The following is a 12980-nucleotide window of genomic DNA, read 5'->3' on the forward strand; positions in this document are numbered from 1 at the left end:
CAACTCCCAGAAGCCTTCACCACCAGCTGTCCTGACTGGGGTTTCTGGAAGTTGCAGTTCAAAAGCATCCGAGTAACAAAGGTTAAGAACCACTGATTTAAGGCATAACTTTTCAAAAGTTACAAAATTGCTTCTGTGCTGAGAGTCAGATTAGAATCCATGTTGTAGCAAAACACCCAAACACATTATACATAACATGGCAATAACTGTCCTGACTGCAGAGAAAACTAAACATGTACTGTACTTCAGTGAAAATGTAACATTGGCACAACTGACATACAATACTGAGCGGGGAAACACAGCACATTCATTACAGTAGAGGGCAGCTGTCTAGCAACTCCCTTAATCTCAAATTTCTTTCCCTCCAAAGCACATGCACTGGTAAAATGTGTATACTGTATATTTTTATTAGCACCATATGCTGAAGGAGAGGGAACAGGGAAAAGATATGGAGGGCTAGCTCTTGTAAATGCAAATTGTGATGACTGCAGTAGAGACGAAGAAACAAATACGAACGATGGCATTAAGCAATCAGAAATTATGTATGCGAAATCATGTTTAACATACATTTTCTTAATATTTCAGAAATGCAGCTTTTATCTGAAATATTTTTAATCTGCAATCCTATTTGAAGTTTCCTGGGAGGAAAATACCATTGAACTGAATGGCTCTTACTCCTGAATAAACATGTTTTGAATTAAGCTGCTGTTCTGCGTTTATGTAAAATCACAGAAAAAAAAGGGATAGGGAAAAGAAAGGAGAATAAGAAGGAGAGTAATATATAAACTGCAGTTCTATAATTATTTGGGATTAAACCTGAAATATAGAATTGCATTTTAATTGTTGCTGCAATCACTGTAAAATTTTCAGACTGGTACTATTTTTCCATGAAAATAAGACAGGTCTTATATTAATTTTTACTTCAAAAACACATTAGGACTTATTTTCAGGGGATTTTTTTTCATGTACAGTACTGTACAACAATCTACATTTATTCAAATACAGTCATGTCATCTTCTTCTGGTTGCTGCACAATGGCGGAGGGCGGGGTTTCACTTAACTGGGCCTTATTTTGGCGGTAGGGCTTATATTATGAGCATCCTAAAAATCATACTAGGGCTTACTTTCAGGTTAGGTCGTATTTTCAGGGAAACAGGGTAGTACTCATGAAAGTTACTACCCTACATCTGGCTACCATAAACCATAAGCTATTCGCTACTTCCGAAACACCTGCTTCTGTGAAGTTCATTGGAACAAATTACAGTTGCCAGAGTTCTGAGAATCTTGGCAGCCTAATCTGCTTATTACGCAGATTATTAGGTAACCCTATTTACATAATATGCACATTTACATAATGTGCAAATTAATGTGGATTTTCCGTATTAGGTAAATTAAGGGCATTATTTGTTGCACTGTTTTTTCTCTGTATGTTTAAACTGTGGCATCAGAATTTCAGAAGAACAGTCAATGCTTTACAGACTACAGCAAAGCCTTGGACTGTATGAATCATGAGAAGTTATGGACTCTTCTGAAATAAACAACACTTGATTGTCCAAAGATGCCACACTGGTTGAAAAAAAAAGTTCAACATGGACATAAAGAAAAAGGCTTGCTGGACATGTTTTGCCCTTTGTACCCCCTCACCCAATAAAGAACCAAATAATGAAAGAACAAAAGACATATACACTGGAAATGACTGAACTTTGAGGATACTGTCCACAACTTTTGAAATGACAGTTCTGCAATTCTGCATAATGCCTAAATTGTAAGGTTTACTTCTGTGTTGTTTACGCAACAAACCAGACTGCAGAAGGATTTTTAAAAGGTTATCTTCTAGATACTTTTAATTTCAAATGCTCTTGCTCTAAATTGTTCTCAATTTTCAAGGCATTTTCAAAGACTGAAGATTAAGAAATCACAGAGGAAAAGGAGTATTTCAGTATTAAGAATTAGTCTGAATTTCTGGTGGTGATGGAAGAATGAAGTGTGAGATTAAGATTCAAAATGCAGATTCAGCCACTTTCCACAGATTAGTCCTTGCTGAATCTAAAAAAGAATGGAAAAAAGCTCAAGCTTAGCTTTGTAACAATTATCATTAAGTTTGTATTTGGAGCACTATTTCCCCTTCTAGATAATCCTGTACTGAAATGATAAGATGTGGAGGAATAAACCAGCCTAAATAGCTAACTGGCTAAATAGCTATTAGCAGGATATGAGTTCATCTAGAGACAAAGGAATTCACTGCAATTCAACTAAATTATGCCAAGCCTCCCCCCTCTCCTCTGGCTGTTATTATCATTTGATGATTCAACCATTTTCCTCCTCTACTTTTCCTCCTAATTTGGATCATCACCCTTCTCAGCCCACCAGCATTTATGCCTAATATTAAAGGGTTACTTTCTATTTTTATTACTAACTTAACCAGTTGCAAGGGGATATGAGTAGAAGGATGATATTGTATTCTGACTGTGAAGACAGCGCAACCCCGAATGTAATCAAAAGAGAAGGGCTCCTACTGTTTCTAGCCCAGTTTTCATTTAGTTGAAAAAAGGTTATAAATAGACAAACTGCTTTGCTGTAAGTTCCAGAGTAAATGCATTTCATTTTCCCCATACTCCAAGTAGAAAGAGGCTGTGGTTGGGAAAACAGGTTATGATAGCAAAACACAACCATCCATATCCAATGGTGTTGATCAGTTTCTTGTTGATAACAATTCCACAATCCTCTTTTACCAGCTCTGAAATCTATTGTAATTTCAGAGCTAAATTGAAACTGAAGAAATGTAACAATCCTACAATGTTATCCAAGCAACTGGACCAGCAGAGATATACACAACACTCCTGCAGTGTGGTTCCTTGCTCTGCCCTACCCTAGGTTGGAAGCCTGGCACAGAGATAGACTTGCTGAACACTGCTCCCAAATGGAGTCCACTGTAAGTAATATGGCAGAAGCTGGAATCAATCCCTAGTCAAATGTCACCCATATCTAGCATGTAATTGGATGCAATAGCCTTATATCTCATTTACAGTGGTGCCTCGACTTACAAATGTCCCAACTTACGACCATTTCAAGTTACCACCAGCTCCGGCTGCAAAATTTTGCTTCGACTTGCGGCTGGAGCTTCGAATTACGAACAGAAAAAGGCAGGGGAAAATGCAAGGAATTCTAATTGCTAACCATTGGTAGACGAAGAGGCTGCTTCTTTGTAGCTCTTCCGCCCCAGATCCGAGGAGGCGAAGGTGCTGCTTTCTGCTTTTTAAGGTGGTAAGGTGCTGCTTTCTGCTTTCTAAAAACTGTCCTGGGTGGGTTTCGCAGTGTGGTTTTGCGCTGGGGGGTTATGTTTCTGTGCTGTGATGGGTCTTGGGGGTTTGCTTTTTTGTTCCCATGTCCGATGGGTTTTGGGGGCGTTTGTTTTTTGGTTTTTCCCCCCATTTCCGATGGGTCTTGCACGCTGGCTTGCTTTCTGCTTTGCTTTTTTTTTTTTTGCATTTCCGATGGGTCTTGCATGCTTGGCTTGCTTTTCTCCCCCTCCCCTTCAACCGGAACGGATTAATCGCATTTCGAATTGGTCTTGCAGTGTTTTGTGGGGGGATTGTGATTTTTTTTCTTTGGCCAGAACGGATTAATTGCATTTCAATGCATTTCAATAGGAAATGGTGCTTCGACTTACGACCATTTCGAGTTATGACCATCTTCCAGAACAGATTAAGTTCGTAAGTTGAGGCACCACTGTACTTGCATGCTGACTGCTTGCAATTTCAAATGTCTAAACGCTTTTAAATCATGCACATGAAGTCTTGTGCAAAGACTACTGTCTCTGATCCTAACTTCTGACTTCTACAAAAATCCTCATCTATAACCAGACATAAACACGGGGTACTTCCAAAGTAGGCTTTTATTGCATCACCATCTTATCTCTTTCACAAATCCTTGCAGATAAGTTAATCTATACCATCCTCTGCTCCCGAACCTCCCATTATTTCTCCACCGCTTCCTCCACCTTTCTTTTAAATCAGAAAACCTGTACAGGAAGAATAGACAAGACAGCTGCACAGTGTCTTCTGATTTGAGTCCCCAAATGTTCTAGGACTACAACTCCACAAAATCCTGGCCAGTACATTTCCCCAACCACTTCATGTCACAATCTCACAAAGATGACATCACATCCTGTGAGGGTTCAGCTTGCGGGACCTCCCTTTCCCCAAATAAAGCAGGAGATGTTTTTAAATCAAAAGTGTTGTCTTCATTTATTAACTCAGGTAACTGGATAGAAACATTATGTAAACTTGGAACAAACTTCTCCTGTGAGAGCAACAGCTCAGACAGGGGCAACCACATGTCCATTTCAAACGGGCTGGTAGATTTGTGCTCCCAGGGACCTGCCAAAACCCTCTAAGATTCTCAGGACACATCTTCCTCCATATCCGGTATTAGTAGGTGGGTGGTTTCTTCGTCCCCCGACCAACCCCCAAATGGTGATCCTTCTCCTGGGCTGGTGCCCCAAGGTCCAGGTAACAACCCAGTCTCTTCAACTCCTCTAGATGCCATGCTCTTTTGGCTTCTCTTTCCCACTCAGCAGCCTCTTTCTCCTCCCTCAGTTTGCGCCGCCACTCTCTGGTTTCGGACTCACCCCAGTAGGACGGGCGTTGGAGAAGTCCCTTTCTTCTCCGGCTCTCGGCCTCTTGCTTAGGAACCTGGACCTGTTCCCATAGCCCAGTCCACGGATCCTGCAACCAAATAATTTCCCAGCCACTCGGGATGTCGTCCCGGTTCGCTTTTATATTGCCCACCCCTGCCTCCACCACAGACCACCCACTCTCCTCTTTTCCCGCCATTTCAGGGTAGGTCTGGGTGGCCACCATTAACCCCTTCATGCCCCGGGTTAACTCCTGGGTATCGACTCCTCAATGCACCAACCTAGGAGGAATAGGGGGTGGAAGCGTCTGTGTCCCCTTAGATGTTCTAGGGAGAGATGGCACTCCTAGCATAGCTTCCTGACCCGAGACTTGGGTTCCACACATCCCTTATTTTATTAAATGCTACAAGGCTACCATTTTATGCAGCAGCCACTCCATTTCAATGCAATTTAGCTCCAGTCTACTGAGAAGAATATTTTCATTGGAGTAAAAAGCTTCTGTGTCTCAGTATACGTGTATACAAATACTGCTTCAAAGAGCCTCTTGAGTTGCAAACAATGAAAAAATGGTGCAATAACATTCCAGCAACTATCTCAAGATGATATTTGTCTTAATTGACTTGTCAATTACAGTTGCTGATAAGGATAACAAATTGTTTATAACTGATATTTGGTTCCCATTCTGTGCAACAATTATCAAGAAATGAACTCATAAATTATAATTGTAGTGGCATAAAGTATAAAGAAGTAGGGGGCATATATCTCAAATGGAGTTGTATAGCTGTGTAATTCAATAATTCTAAGTAACAGTATGATAAAATTGGCATTAATTAGTACACCTATCACAACGGCATGTGCTCATAATAAACAGCACCATCAGCAGGGCATTTCCACAATCAGCAAAGATGAGAGGTTACTCAGCATGACATGTTAAGCAGCTTCTCCATAAACAAAGGAAATCCAAGAAGCCCTTTTTTTAACACACTCTATTACCTTCTAGAAACTTATTTATAACGGTCAGATTTCCCACCAACTTTAATTTAGTGATTGAAAGCACCAGCATAAATGTTATCCCACTACCATCATTTTTTGTGCAAATGCTCTTTCATTAATTTTGCAATGAACAAATATTACATCAAAGTTCAATGCTGCACTTTAAAGTGAAAAGAGGAGTTCAAATATTGCACTGTACTCTGATGAATGGGGCTTTCAGGAATATCACACAAGCAAATATATTTGAGCAATATAAACAATGATTTTCAACCATGAGCAAAGGTTCTAAATTAGCAAGGTTCTGGAGCCTGCTTTGTGTCCTGCAGATAGAGTGAAGAGGTAACTCTGCTCTTCCTCCAGAATGTGACACATATGTTCTGAGTGCACACCTTGCACTGACTACTTGTCTCTCCTCCTCATTCCAGTGATGGGGGCTCCCAGAAAGAAGGAAAAGTCAGCTCCCTCTCTAGTCGGTCTGGGAAACTTAAATACATTCCTCTGCAATACTGCTCAGCCTCTTTTTTCAATTGACCTCCTAAGCCAGGGGTCTCAAACATGCGGCCCGGGGGCCATTTGCGGCCCGCCGGATGATAATTGGTGGCCCCCGCCTTGCCTGCCCCCCCGAAGTGCCCATATGTCCTCTGCTGTCGAGAGTCAAAAAAAGCCTAGCCTCACTCGCTGGCTCTCTCCCATAACAGCGCCTCTTGCACCCTCCATCCGGAACTGCAGCCTGTCAGCCAGCTCGCATGTCTGCCAGCTGACAGGCTACAGTTCCGGATGAAGGGTGCAAGAAGCACTGTCTCGGGGGAGAGCTGGCGAGCGAGGCGTGCTGCCAGCCCCTTTCCCAGAGCACCTGAGCCGCCGCCGAGCAGAGCTCACTCCTGGCCCATCCTCGAACAGCGCCTCCAAGCCATCAACAGCAGCTGCCACCGCTGCTTATTCCAGGGAAGCAGCTCTCTCGCTCTTTCTCTCTCAGCAACCCCACCACCAGCCCCACCTCAGTATTCTGGGATATGTAGTCCGTAGTCCGTAGAAATGACACATTATCATATGTGGTAGACTTGCAGGGAAGTTAAGAGTTTTTGGAAAGGGGTCAATGAGATTTTACAAAAAATGTTATCCTGTACAATTCCATATGAACCTGAACTGTTTTTGTTGAATATAATACCAGATTTGACAGAAAAAGAAAAAAAAGTATTAGATCATACATGTAACTACAGGAGCAACAATTTTGTATGCCAAATACTGGAAAAAAGAGGAGACTCCAACAATTCATGAGTTAATAGAAAAAAATGTCAAAGCAGCAGAGATGGATATTTTAATCGAGGTATTAAAAGACAAAGCAATTGTTGAGGCTAGAAAAAACGGGAACCTTTGTATACAGTGGACCCTCGACTTACAGATGGCTCCACTTAGACTTTTCGAGTTACAGACTTCTCTGGCCACAAAATTTAGGTTCGACTTGCAGCCGGAGAATCGACCTACAGACCGGGAAAAAAACAAAGTGGAACAAAAACGGCCGGTTACGGATTAATCGGTTTTCAATACATTGTAGGTCAATGGAGGTTCGACCTACAGACTTTCCGACCTGCAGCCACCGTTCCAATACAGATTGACTCTGTAAGTAGAGGGTCCACTGTAACTGGATGAGAAATGAGAACATGAATGGGTTAAAATTAGAAGAAAGAAGACATAAAATATAATTGTAGATCTTAAAGGCTCAGAAAAAATTGGCAAGATTAGTGTGAAGGAAGCTTAGTAAGAAAACAAACACATCGGTAAAGGTAATAATGACATACAGTGGTGCCTCGCATAGCGAGGTTAATCCGTTCCGGATTAACCTTCGCTATGCGAAAACATCGCTAAACGGGAATAAAAAAGCCATAGAAACTATGGCTTTAAAACTCACCGTTCCTATGGCTTTAAAACTCACCATTAAGTGATGTTGTCCCATAGCGCCGCCATTTTCGCGCCCTCGGTAAGCGAGGGCAGGGCGTGAAAATGCGGCGTGGACCTTCCGGCGGCCATTTTGGAACCGCCGATCAGCTGTTCTCCCGGCTTCGTTATGCGATATTCGCTAAGCGAAACGCTTAGCGAATATCGCAAAGCGAAAAATCCCCATAGGGGCCATCGCTGAGCGAATGCTCCAGCGATGGCCCAGAGCGCCTCGTTAAGCGATTTCATCGCTCAGCGAGGCGCTCGTTAAGCGAGGCACCACTGTATATTGTTCTCTACCACATTCTATATTTTTTATTTACCCCAGTACCTTGCTCCAAATCCCCTTCCCTATGATCTTCCCAATGGAAAATTAATAATATTAAAAAAAAGAAATGACACATTCCCAGGGCCTACAAATAAGCAAGACTCTTCCCTTCAGATCCAACACTGAAACCACGAAGAATGTGACAATGGAGGGGGAAGGGCCAGACATTCCTCTCTAAGAATGTTATCTTTAATGGGTTCCACAATGCCTGAAGATGACGATGAATCTAAAAGTTGGGAAAATGCATTCTATCTTTAGTGAATAAATTAAGGTTTTAGAATTTTTTAAACTACCATATAAATAAACCAATAAAAAAAAAGTCTGTGGCAACAAAGTCCATCAACTTCATCCAAACAGGTGGCTCTTTTAAGGAAACTTAAGAGAAGGAGGTGTCATTTAAGACTCTCTCTTAAACAGGCAGTTCCTGAGGCTTCAAGCTTTCAGAATGTGGCAGGACTGAGTCAAAATGTGGCTGAGGCATCATGAACAACAATCCTAATAAAAACACTGCCAAGAAAAAAAGCAACTGAACAAAAACGCACTGTCACCACCATTAGTTTCTATGAGGGGTATAATACGGTTTAAGACCACCACATAATCCAGCAAGAATTTTTTTAAAATTTCTATCCCATGCAGTGGACATCACACCATCATGAAAAACTTTCTGCTAATTGCCCTGAATGGCCCTCATCGAACACACATTCCAGGCATCCAAAGCTTCTGCTTTTCTGGAGAGTGTGGCAGTGTTATCTTCCTAGTTGATTTTTTTGTCTATTTCTCTTTTTCTGCTGACATAACCTATTTTTGCAGCTGTCCACTGAGTCGCCAGACCTCTTCCTCAATGTTCTAGGAAGAAGCTGCCTGGGCTGCTGCCACGCTTGTCTGCTGTCCTGCTTGGCAGGACAGAAACCACTCAGTAATATCCCCTTTATTATTCCATATGGTCCTATGTATGTTTGCTCATTACTGGATTTGGGTTATTTTTTCTTAATCCATCACAACATTATTCCATTATACTACTTACCATAACCTTATTGGGCACTTAGATGGATCCAGCTTTGAAGGAAAGCAGGGCACTCCCTTGTATGTTTGGGACCCCCTTAAAAATACTGGGGATGAAGGCTCAGCTCAGAGGCTATTGCACTAGATCCACTTCCAAGCAGCAAGGATTCCCATGTCCTGTCGCTCTAACTTTAACTTAATTGGAATTCTGAAGGGTACCCATTCATCACTCATCTCGCAGGCTGTCTGATGCCTGGACCCACTGCCCTACACTGAAGGAAGGCACGAAACTGGTAACCTATAAAGTTTTGGCCACATTTCTACTCAAATTTTAAGTATTTCTTCTCCATATACTCTAACCTGTCTTTACTCCTGGGGAAATGATTTTTCAAAAATGGAATGCAGTGCCTCATCCCAGTTGATATGAACCATTTTCCCTTGGCCTACTCCTCTGTAACAAGTGGTCAAGGCTCTCAAACAGCAAACTACATACAACTACAGTATGCCTAGTTCCTTGAACTTCAAATGGCTAATATTGTTAGGCAGCCAATGCCAGGATGAAGCAAGCACCCTTTAAAAACTGGTGTCTGAACCACCTCTTCACATTCCTGGATCTCCATAGTTACTTGAAGGCACAAATGTTTTCATGTATTCAAAGAGTTTTTTCCCCAGAGGAAAAGTGAATATACATGCACACTTTTCTTTATAGATTTGTTTTTATCTGTTCATTTCACAACAGGGCGGCAGAGAACTTTGGAGCTGGAAGGTAAACATACTCTCCTTTTCAACTGACTGACATTCAGTTCTTCCATACAGTCTAATTTCCTTGCCTTATGTGGGTAACATTATACTGTCTCACCACAACTCTCTTGGGCTTTCATTCCCTTACTTTCTGGGGGAGGCAATTCTCACCATGGAGGGCCCCTCTGCAGCAGAGAAAGGAAATTGGTCTGAAATCTCAGTGACACTCCTTAAATTAAGTTTCAGAAATTGTATTTTAGGGCAAACAGAACATGGAATGGGGAGGGGGGCACCAGTCAGACTTAAGCATCTGCTGAAATAGCTTAATTTGTCAAGTTTTTGTCCAGCTACTAAATTGCTTGGGAGAGAGATTAATGCTGAAAATCTGGCTTGGCCCACTCTAACCCAAATCTCATCCCAAATTTACTTGTCATGCAGTGATTTATAGAGAAATAAATCTGCATCCTTTCCTATATCCAAAGGATGAGAGTCATCTCCCTCCTTCAAGACACAAGCTACAGTCTTCAAATGTACTAATTATCCTTTATGCAGCCTGTGAAGCAAGACATATAAGGGGGTTAGAGCTTCTGAAACACACAAAGAGAGGGGTGGAGGATGAGACTCTTTTTCCCGCAACAGATTAACTGATTTCAGGCTAGCTTATACTGTAGCCATTTTATTAGTGGAATAATATGTTGTAATTGGAAATGTTAAAGTGCAGTTTTTAAATTAAAACATTTTATTAGCAAGCCCCCTCATAAGAGTCATTACAATTTTGGGAGGGGAACGGTGATAAATGGAGGTAAATGGTTGCAACTCCCAATTGAACCCAGGGGAGGGGGAAAGCAGTATGGATAGCAGATATTTGTTAATTGCTTATTAGATGCTTATATGATATTGTTCATTTGTTTTTCTTAAATAAATAAAATGATTTTGATTTTTTTTTTAAAAAAAGAACATTTTATTAGCAGTCTTGAGCAACTGTGGGGAGAAGAAACATTTTAATAAATAGATTTGTATGTTGTGAGATAGGAGTTTTCACCCCAAGGACCTGCTAGGAAAGCATGGAATTTGTAACATAAAAGTGCCTCTGGGCATGTTCTGGGTGTTGAATGAATTTTTCAAGGGAATGAGGAACAAGGGAATTGCAAATCTTAGCCAGAAAACTCATACTTATCATGAAAGCACTTAGAAATTAGAATAATAAAGTGGAAAATTTAAAAAATCCAAAGCATGGGACTTGAATGTTTGCTCTTCATAAAATCAATAGGATTTAGGGAAAAAATGTTAAAGATAGGCACATTCATGTGAAAGATACCATTATTTCTCTTAAAAGTCCCAGCTCACATGGGACAAAGGCCACCTCTTCCAACATAATTTGCCAATTTCGTGTTTCCACTTCCCTGCATTTTTCCTTTTAATTGCTGCCACATTTCACTAATAACTGCTTATCAGTACAGATTAATGCAGAAAACTAGGGCTCCCATGTGCCCCACATGGCTGCCATGTCCGAAGCAAAAGGTGTCAGTAAAAACATATGCCCTAATAAATTGGTTGGGCTTTAAGATACAATTGGTTTGGTTTTAAGATACAATGAAGCTCTCCACTATTAATGAAGCATGTCTGTGTCTCTTGGCATTCTCCTTCTGCTTGAATGGACTACAGAACTCTACATCCTCCTTTATTATGACTGCAGTATGCCATAACATGCTAAAGATACTACACCATATTGCTTCACTGGGTTTCCACAGTGGAAGACAATCAGTGGCCGCAACTGTGTTTTCTTTCACAGAAGAAGAAGAAGAAAAACACAAGTAACCAGTTCACTTGTCTCACATTCCTAGAACCAGCAGCTTTAGAAGCTGCAGAGCCAAAAGTACTGGGCAGCAAAGACGAAAGGGCAACCAAAGCAGGAGATGAACAGGAACAATGTCCACTTAATAACCAGAGATCTGGAATTAATTACAAAGTTGTAAGTGACACAATTCATAACAATACGTTAAAAATCCTTGAGGTTTGTATTCTTTATGGACTTAATGCTTGAATTGTCAATTTATGAAACTTGTTATCACACAAATTATCTCCCTGTTTAAAAAACAGTCTCTTCATCTTTGTCACATGAGGGTATTTAACTTTAAAGACTCCAGAGACAGTGAAGAGTAACCTTAGTTTTAAACTTCATGAATAAAAGCTATGTCTAAAAAGTAACAGCAGAAATAGCACCCATACTATTAGAAAACTAACAAAGGTAAAATATATCCCCAGTCTCATAAATCAATACCCATTAGAGGTGGCCCAATTTAAGTGTGAGGATAAAATGAGAGTTTTCATATCAACTTCAGATTATGAAGAATACTTTCTGAACAAGCAACCATTGTTCATATGTCCATTATTGACTTGTAATGTAAGACACACATGCCACTCTGATCAGGACTACAGTGAGGAGCAAAGGTCTAAAAACCTCTTTACTCTTACATTAGTGCAGTGGTGGTGAACCTATTTGGGCTCACGTACCCAAACTGGAAAGAAAAAAAAATAACCAGCGGGTGGCATGCCGTGGCAGAACTGGAAGTGGAGGCAGAAGGGGGAATCCTGGGCACAGAGACCCCACTCCCCCACTCCAGATCCGCCACCAGCACCAGCTGCTCCAGGTCCACCTGTTCCAGATCCACCTGTTGAAGCACTAGCACCGGGCTGCAGCCATCTTCTCAGGTTTGGTTGCGGGGGGGGGGGGAGTAGCGAACTGGTGACTTATGGCTCGCGTGCCTGCAGAAATGGCTCTGCATGCCAGCTGTGGCACTCATGCCATTGGTTCGCCATCGCTGCACTAGGGTGTCAATACAAAACTGCCCCATCCTGAAAGGAAAATAAACATTCTGCTTCCAAGATAGTGATGGCAAGCACCCATTCTAGTTGGGAGAAAGGGGGCAGAAGGCATAGCAATCAGTGATGGCCAGAATAAAATGCAAAAGCGACTATTTAGTTATCCTAAGTGAGGGGGAAATAGAGAGGACCAGACAGGTAGGCAACCAAGCATTCAGTCATGCAGAGATTTTCTGCCTCTATTTGGATGCAGGCAGGAGGGGAATGACTAGAGACAACCTATGCCAGAGGTTGTACACCGCTTGCCTTGCCTTCAGGAATAAACTGCCCTTGACTCAAGATCACAGTGTTAATGTCATGTGTACTGTGGCCTTCAGAAGAGGCATTACATCCTGAGTAAAAGAAGGTTGTCTCATTTATACAGCCCATCATCTGCATTTTTCTTAACGAACAAAAAGTTTTTTTTCATTGCTACCTTATCATGATTTGAATCCTTTTGACTCATGAAAAATATGTTGTTTA

The 12980-nt window shown here is 41.4% G+C and overlaps 1 protein-coding gene across 4 annotated transcripts in view; it reads right to left on the reverse strand.

Moving 5' to 3' along the window:
* The window catches only part of MEI4 (meiotic double-stranded break formation protein 4), a 108411-nt gene that overhangs the window by 93076 nt on the left and 2355 nt on the right, over positions 1-12980 (reverse strand). The window lies entirely within an intron of this gene.

Source organism: Pogona vitticeps, chromosome 1 (genome assembly GCF_051106095.1).
Source record: "Pogona vitticeps strain Pit_001003342236 chromosome 1, PviZW2.1, whole genome shotgun sequence".
In the NCBI taxonomy this organism is placed as follows: Eukaryota; Metazoa; Chordata; class Lepidosauria; order Squamata; family Agamidae; genus Pogona; species Pogona vitticeps.